Here is an 8,872-nt window from a genome sequence, read left to right as displayed (position 1 = left end):
AAAACATGAAGTTGATCTAAGTTAAATGTTTATTATGCTTCACCATTTAGCATTTCTAATTAAATATAGTTGTGATAACGCTGAGTTTTAATATTATTTTATCATTTTGTTGGACTTTTGACAGTATTTGTTTTCACACCATTACTTAAAGTTGTATTGCCGTGAATGTGGTTGTGGACTTTGTCGTTTCCAGGTTAGCACTCTTGTTTCTCTTCAGATCGTATAAATCTTTCGCCTTTTACTAAAGATTTCCGTGGAGAGGAACAACAAGAGTTTTACTCAATTTTTTGATGCCCTGCGAAAGTGGGGCTTTCTAAACCTGTGAAAAAGAAGCTCAATCCGACTTCAATTGTTGAGGGTAATACTATCTAGCAAAGTACGTCATTTGAAAGTACTTCTAATACTATTCTCGGTGCTGTAAGGAGGAAGTATTTCTAATCTAGAGAGGTTCCGAACTCCAGCAATAAATGAATGACTTGGTGACCATACGGAGGTTCCAAATAGTTGTTCATATAGGCTGAAAATTGCAAGTACACGCAAGGACCACCAGAGGGCGCAAATAAATAAATAAGTACTCAATCTGTTTATAGTACTTTAATCCTGATAGTTTTTTGGTTTAGATCACTTTTTCACAAAAAGCGGGCAATTTGATCCGTGGCCCGGCGCATGTCATATCATGTAAATTTAATTTTGTGATTAATCGCAGATAATAAGTGATCGTCAAATACCATAAATTAAAAAAATAATAATCGCAATTAATTTTTCCACAGGTTTGTGATTAATTAGTCTTTTTTTCAATCAATTTAAGCCTATATTTAATTTAAACCTAGAAAAAGGTACTGTCAACTTTGTTTCGTTAATGTTATTAACGTTATATAGTGTTAACAAGGAAAATATAGAAAATCCCATTATGCCTTGCTGTGTTAACTGGATGTTGATCTATTAAAAATGTGTTATACTTAGCAATTTTTCATTTCCTTTTCCTTTTTTTATAATTACCTTGATAAACACATAAACAGAATTAGGACAATATTTTTAATTCAATAGTAAATAAAGACTTCATGAAATTAAATAAAAAGTGAAGAAGTAACTGATACAAAACTAAACCAAAATTCTTATTGATAAAACAATATATAGAAATATACATAATTTGTAGCTTCTTAGTCTTTAAATACCACAATAAAAACTGGTGAAAAGTAACTTATAAAAACAAATCAGCATTTAAATAGAGTGGAAATGTGAATTTAGGGCGACTAATGTACAGACAAGGACCACTAGAGGGCGCCAACACGTTGAAATGAGACAAAAAAAACAGTTTTCTCTATTTTTATGTTTTTTTTCTCACAGAATCTCTTCTTTTTTGACATATCCAAACTCACAGAACAGAAAGTGACTCAAAATCACAAACTATGCCAACCACAGAAACCAATAGAATCCAAATGCCTAAAAAGACCAACATTTATACACACATGTGAATTGAGAAACTACAGAAAATCCCATCATGCCTTGCGGTACTAACAAGATGTTGATCTGTTAAAAACTTGATATGGTTAGCCATTTTAATTTTTTTAATTAGATTAAATTGTCTTAACTCTGAGTTTAAACATTATTCTATCATTTTGTTAGCTTTTACGGTGATGTTTGTTTTCACACCATTACTTAAAGTTGTATTGCCGTGAATGTGTTTGTGGACTTTGTCGTTTTCTAGGTTAGCACTCTTGTTTCTCTTCAGATCGTATAAATCTTTCGCCTTTTACTAAAGATTTCCGTGGAGAGGAACAACAAGAGTTTAACTCAATTTTTTGATGCCCCGCGAAAGTGGGGCTTTCTAACTATGTTCAAAAGAATAAAAATTTCAACTATTCAGTTCGTATAATGTAAAATTGGTTAACAAAGAGAACACTGAGACGTAAACTCTTTGGCTCTGATGGTGATTTGATTTTGTGTATTTGTGTATGTGATGTGTCTATGTTGTTTGAAATGTGCTGTAACTGACCATGCTTGAAACAATTCATAAACTTAAACTTAAAAAAATATTACCTTAATTCTGAAAATGAGATATAGCTGTGCAAGTCAGCATGAAACATTGAGTTCATTGATTTTAAACCATCAGATCCAGTCAGTGAGGGCACGCAGGTTTTTTTTTTACTATTCTCCAAGATATGTAAAGAGTGGTGCGATATTGGAATGGTATAAAAACAATAATGTTTTTTGTACAAAGTGCAACAAATGAATGACATTTCAATCATTTTTATAAACAAATACTTTATATAGGAACACCTGATGCGTGGTTGTGATTTTATTCAAATCTACACAGACTGAGATTTACACAATGATAGACTCCGCGGTCCATGTTTATAAACGAATCGGTGGGTTGCCAATGTCGCCCTAAAATGCTAGCGCCCGTTATATATGGGCCGGTCCACACCCGGATCAGCGTGACACAGTCTGAGCCGACTGAGACCAGTGCAGCCCAGTCGATAGCCACCGGACGGTCTTTCATACGCCACCTTTCCCGGTCCGTCCACTGGATGGGAATTCAGCGCTGATGGGCTTTTCCCTCTTCACTATGGAGGAAATCCTTGTTGGTTTATTTTTCTCCACTTACTAATCTAATTATCTGGTCTAATCTGAGGTCTAACACACACAAATACCACGGTCATCCTCCATCGGTGGTCCTGCCAGAAAACGTGGCAATAGTGCAAAGTCTAAAGCTGCCATTAACTTTAAATAGATGACAAGGTCAACCTAAAGGTTCACTATTGAGAGTAAACTCACTCAGATCTTGTTCAAATGTTTTCTAGAAATTCTCCTTTATCAGCTGACAGTAATAATTTACTAGTGAAAAGTCACATTCTTGTTTTTGCAGCTCTGCTTGTACAATTGTAACAAAGCAGTAAACAGGCATTCTTACCATTCCAATATGGCGTCCAACTTTGCGTACGCAGCAGGTGAGCATGTCACCTCTAGTGATATAACTCTTTGGTCCCAATCTTTTAAAATGAGAGAAAATACAGTATTCCTCCAGTTTTGTTTTCTTACTAAATTCCTCCTTTTTGACACATCAAAACTCACAGAACAGAAAGTGACTCAAAATCACAAACGATGACAACCATAGCAAGCAACAGAATCCAAATGCCTAAAAAAAGACCAACATTCATACGTGTGTGACCTGGGAAAGAAAATCCCATCATGCATTGCGGTACTAACTGGATTTTGACCAAAGTTAAAGGTTGTTATAGTTGCCATTTTTCATTTTTCATTAGATTGGGTTGTGTTAATGTTGAGTTTTAATATTATTTGATAATTTTGTTGGACTTTTGCCTCTATTTGTGTTTACACCATTACTTAAAGTTGTATTGCCGTGAATGTGTTTGTGGACTTTGTCGTTTTCCAGGTTAGCACTCTTGTTTCTCTTCAGATCGTATAAATCTTTCGCCTTTTACTAAAGATTTCCGTGGAGAGGAACAACAAGAGTTTTACTCAATTTTTTGACGCCCCGCGAAAGTGGGGCTTCCTAAACCTGTGAAAGAGAAGAAATCTATATGTACTACTTTGGAAAGATGGAAAGATACTGATGTCAGTGTAATAACAATGAACTTCTATGTTGATTTTAAGTCAGCATATCTAAATCTTACTATGTGATGATAAATAAAAAAGTTTTTATACATTTAAACCTCAGTAAAGCAGATTCATTTGAGACCACGAGGAGTTATCTAGCAGCAGCCGACACAACTTAAACGTGGTCAGTACAGGCAACCCCCCCTAGAGGGCGCCAAAACTGAAAAATTAAAGAAAATGATGATCAGTTCTTCTGGAAGAACATCCTTATCTCCTAAAGTCTGTTTCAACTCCTTCCTAAAGACATCCTGGTTTTTTCAACTTCTTCCACTTGATCCTCTGCTCTGATCCTGTTCTCTTCATCTTCCTCACCAGTAGAGTCATTCTACACACCCCTGTTCTATGTTTCCTGTAGGGATGTAAAGGATCCAGTTACGTATCAAAAAAATCTATCTAGTCATAAGAGTAACAACAGTAACAAGTTTTCAAATGACTATGAGTTTAAATTCATTTGGAAACGTTTTTGTTTCGTTTTCTTTTTTTGTTTTAATGGGTTTTTTTATTTACATTATTAACATTTATTCAATGTAAAGTATTAAATTATTGAACCATTCTGCATTAACTTAGGGGAATTTAAAAAAAATGAATCAAACTAGAAGATCTTTTTATTATTGTTTCGATGAAAATAAGATAAATATACGTTTCAGGAGGCCTGAGGAGACTGCCTCCCCATCCTGCCGCTGTGGGTGCCAGTCTAGCGGGTGCGATCACTCCAGCATTGGGCCCTGCAACAGGCTGATGACCTGTCCAAGGTGTATCTGGGCGTAGCCCAAGAGTGGGCAGGACAGGCTCCAGCAACCCAGTGACCCCCAGAAGGTTAAGAAAGTGGATGGAAGTTCAGGAAGAGAGCCCTCACATCGATCAGCCATATTGGATTTGAATTATTCGCTGATCAAGTCTCTTAAAATGTCACATGCACAAAGCTGAGTCTCTGATTGATTGACGTAACACGTCAACTTTGCCAAAGTTCAGATGTTTTAACTCTTGATGTAGCGTGTCCGATGCTCAAATCGCACCGCAAGACCTCAGATCACGTCTATACATGACATTGAAACTCGACACCCCTGACACGCAAATCACATCTGGTGTGAATGCAGCATTAAACTTTAGTTCATCTTCTCAATTTTTTTTACTGAAGCTCTGTGCTTATTCTTATTTGAGCCCTCCCACAATCACTCAAAAGGCAAAACGATTGGCTAGAATTGTACAGCAAAACTGTAGATGTCTAAAAAAAAAACCACCAAAGTGAAGCACAGAAATCTGCGTTCTTATCCAACTTGTCCCTGAGTTTTGTTACCCATCCCATGTGAGAGTGGTTGGAGTATGGTCAATAATTGCTCTCATGTAACATCACGATCTAACCAGTTGGTTTAAAACATCAGTTTATCCCATATTTTCAAACTCTCCAAATTATTGCAACTTCAGTCCAAACTCTCACTGACACTACCTCTCCATTACACACTTACATTTTCAATGGAGCCTGAGGGATTGATATCGTGTTCAAAACTCAGGACATAATCTGAAACACTTCATGAAACAGTCGGTCATGAGGTGGTACAGCTGAGCAGCGAGGCTTCTTACTGCCCGGCTACAACCCCCGTCATTTCCAGTACCTCCCCTAAATGAAACAGGCCTCAATACGCACATCAAGGAAGCAACCCATCCACTACACAAGACACCTGTATGGAGAGAAAATAGACTCATCCATATTTGGGCATGGGTACTTCTTGATTTGTGCACGACTTTGAATTTGTGTGTTTGGTCAATAATTTGGAAATAGTTTGGAAAGCATATATGTTTAAGAAAGTGTTAAAAGGTCAATATTCACCAGATAATATTCACAATCTAAGTTCAAAGCGACTGAAAAGAAAATTCTGACGACCCAGCATTAAAGCAGCATTTAAACGCACCACTTATGGGCAAATCTTGGAGACATGAAAACAATCTTACATCAGATTTTTGCGTAAATGCGGTTTTGCGTGTGTAGTTAGTTTCAAGCTGTTGTAATTTTAAGTTGTGCATTTATAAATTGTATTTTATACTTTTTATTGTGTAATTGTTTTAGCTTATTTTGTATTTTTGCACAAAATGTATCATTTGAGTGACAAATCAAGAATTATGCACACACAAATCCAACATTATGTACAAATCAAGAATTACACATGCACAAATCGAAGTGAGTCTATTTTCTCTCCATACACATGCACCAAAGTCTTGATCATTGACTGTGTAATCAATGGACTGATCAACCCCTCCCTTCTCATGTTCCAAATAGGAAGTACCTGCTGGTTGCAAGAACCCAAAGTCTTCCATTAGGAAATGGATAGTTATTTCTGTCATTTTATTTTCAGAATAACCATCATTGCTCTGCTACATTCTTTTTAGCACGTTCTTTCAAATCCTTATTTTTTCAAGATGTTTGTTTTATCCTAAGTTCTTCAAGTTATAAACTGACCAGTCAGATGCCTCATTAAAAGAATATGGTGCCCGCTGACGTCAACACTTGTTTTGTCCAGTTCATATAAATGGTCTACGGCCTCGAGGGCTGCATGTTTTCCAACATACCCTGCTCTGGCATGTTCTAGTTGGCTGGACACACCTGAACCAGGTAATCAGTCATGAGTAGGGCTTGGATATCTGGAAATCATGCAGAAACAGTGGCCCTCGAGGACAGGAATTGTCTCTCTGGTCCATGTTCTTGATGCAGAACATCACATCACTAGTAAGAACAGACAAGAACCACTAGAGGGCGCTAAAATCGCAAGATTAAAGAAATAGAAGGTCTCTTGAAAAGCTGCTTCAATGTAGATCAAAAATCCGCCTTTTCATCATTGACTATATATAAATGGCAAATGGTGTATACTTGCATAGCGCTTTTCTACCTTCCTTGAAGGCCCAAAGCGCTTTTACAGTCATAGACCCATTCACACACACATTCACACACTGTGATACCATAACATGTATGTCTATGATTCTCACCCAGTGCATAGATATATTGACCACACATATATTTATCATCCATCATTTGTATCATACAGACAAAATATTCTTGCTTTTAGCGAAAAAAATCCAGTTGGGAATATAAGTGATATATTATTAAATGTGTATTTAAAAATTGGGATTAATAATACATGGGAACCACAGGGGTCTCTGTTACTTGAACATAAAGCTTCTACGTTTATTTCTAACAAGTTAATGGCATCGAAGAGACATATTTTAATTTACTTTCAACCATTTAAATAATTTTGCTAAAATATTGTAGTTATTTTATTGATTCAGATTTTCAAATTACAGTTTTTTGAGTTGTGTTTCAGAAGCAAAAATTCTCCTCAGACACCTTTCGGGAGAAATTGCACCCATAAAATGAGAGATTTTGTTATTTTTTTAAAGGCCTTAGTATAAAGAAATGTTATTTAAATTTTACAGAAAAACATTAGATTTCCATACATTATGTCAACCAATTGACATGCTTAAAAATATTTGATTTTACCTAAAAGTCTATAAAAAAACAGACTCAAGTCCACTTTTGATTAACTACATTGATTACTTAAATATCTTTTTAATGTTAGCCTTGTGTTTCGAGCTGAGGAAATGTTTCAAATCGCCACACAAATCTAACAACTGCACCCTTTTTATCTGCAAAGGTAATTTTCATAAAAATCTTTTGTCCCCAGTGTGAGGCTGGATTCCTGGTTCTTCCAGTGCTGCTCTGTTTCCCTGTGCTGGTCCGGGTTTGACCATGACACATGTCAGATGTGTGACAGGTCACGTGATGGCCAGAGCTGATTTGGAAAGGAGGAAGGGAATAGAGAGAAGGTGGGAGAAGGGAAGAGGGGGCGGCTAGCATTCAAGAGAAACTGTCAGGTGAGCTGCAGGCAGACAGGAAGCTGTGCAAGAAGATGCCAACATAAAACTCCTGAAGAACTTGTTTAATTCCACATTTAATCCCCTTGTATTTGCAGAAAAATATGCTTTTTTTCTCAAGCGTACCTATTTTCTTTTCTTTTTCTTTTTTTGTTTTTGTTTCAGCCTGTGATTTTTCAAAGCTGTTTTTATTTCGCTGGTGAAAAAGTAATTAAATGCAGTTAAAAACTGAAAAAAATGTTCTACTTTCTTAGAATGTAAAAATAATTCAAATCAAATATATAATGTAAATGTTTGCTTTTAAAAGAAGTGTATAATTTGTTCTGATTGATGCAGACTGAATTGTTTCAATATTGTAGAAAAAAACGGATGCATCACTAACATTAATAATTGTGAATTTATGTCATATTCTGCAGACTAATGTGACCAAACGCTTTGATATTGCTCATTTACAGCTCTTCAGGAAAAATATATACACTTAAATACATTAAGAAAAACAAAAACAATGTTTATTTGACTTTTTTTACTATCATTTCCACCTCTTTGTGTGGAAGCTTAATTTATTTTAAATGACAGCTTCATTGTCTAAAAGAAAAAAAAACATTAATATTACATTTTAGATATTTTTCTTGTAAAGTAATTTATTATAATAGTAAATTTAAAGGAAAATCTGTTAAAAAAATCTTTAAAACATATCTTTATACATAATGTGTATAAAGTTTTTTATTATTATTGTTATTATTTGCTTTTATATTTAAGACTACCAAACTCTTTTATTTAGTAGCTAATTAAAAGTATTATTTCTGGTCTTCTACTATATAACATATTTAAATTTTTTAATTTTAAAGTTTCTTAAGACAAAAATGAAAGTCAAGAAGAGAAAGATGCAAATGTTATTTTTACTTTCACTTTTTGTGTGTCAGGTTTGCATGGGTGTTTGGAAAATGTTCCAAATGTGGTGGAAATGACTGATTTACAAGAAGAGCCAAATTATAACAATAATAACAATTATAAATAAAATACTGGAGCTGGATGGTGGAGCAGTGGATTGTGCTTTTGCTTCACAGCAAGAGCACCCAGTCAAATTCTGACTGGGTCAAAAAAAAAAAAAAAATAATAATAACAATTCTGACTGGGTCCCTTCTGCATGGAGTTACCATCCTCTACCCGTGCATGTGTGGGTTTTCTCTGAGCTTCTTCCCACAGACTGAAAGCAAGCTTTGTAGGTTAATTGGTGACTCCAAATTGTCCCTAGGTGTGAATACGGCCTTGCAACCGACTGGTGACCTATTCAAGGCGCATCCTGCCTTCCCCCAACAGTAGTTCAACAAGTTGCAGAGGCGGAGCTAGAATATTTCATAAGGGGGACCAGAAGGAGGTCAAGGGG

At 35.5% G+C, this 8,872-nt stretch overlaps 3 non-coding genes across 3 annotated transcripts; all 3 read left to right on the top strand.

Annotated features, from left to right (window-relative positions):
- The first annotated feature begins 197 nt into the window (after positions 1-197).
- Positions 198-311, top strand: LOC112154699. The gene has a single exon (XR_002920690.1). It is a non-coding gene; the product is annotated as a U5 spliceosomal RNA (small nuclear RNA).
- A 1,401-nt stretch (positions 312-1,712) lies between these two features.
- Positions 1,713-1,826, top strand: LOC112154698. The gene has a single exon (XR_002920689.1). It is a non-coding gene; the product is annotated as a U5 spliceosomal RNA (small nuclear RNA).
- Positions 1,827-3,401: 1,575 nt separating this feature from the next.
- Positions 3,402-3,515, top strand: LOC112154703. The gene has a single exon (XR_002920693.1). It is a non-coding gene; the product is annotated as a U5 spliceosomal RNA (small nuclear RNA).
- The last annotated feature ends 5,357 nt before the right edge of the window (positions 3,516-8,872 follow it).

Source organism: Oryzias melastigma, linkage group LG19, assembly GCF_002922805.2.
Source record: "Oryzias melastigma strain HK-1 linkage group LG19, ASM292280v2, whole genome shotgun sequence".
In the NCBI taxonomy this organism is placed as follows: domain Eukaryota; kingdom Metazoa; phylum Chordata; class Actinopteri; order Beloniformes; family Adrianichthyidae; genus Oryzias; species Oryzias melastigma.
The sequence above is the reverse complement of the archived record's forward strand: the minus strand, read 5'-3'. Positions and strand labels throughout refer to the sequence as shown.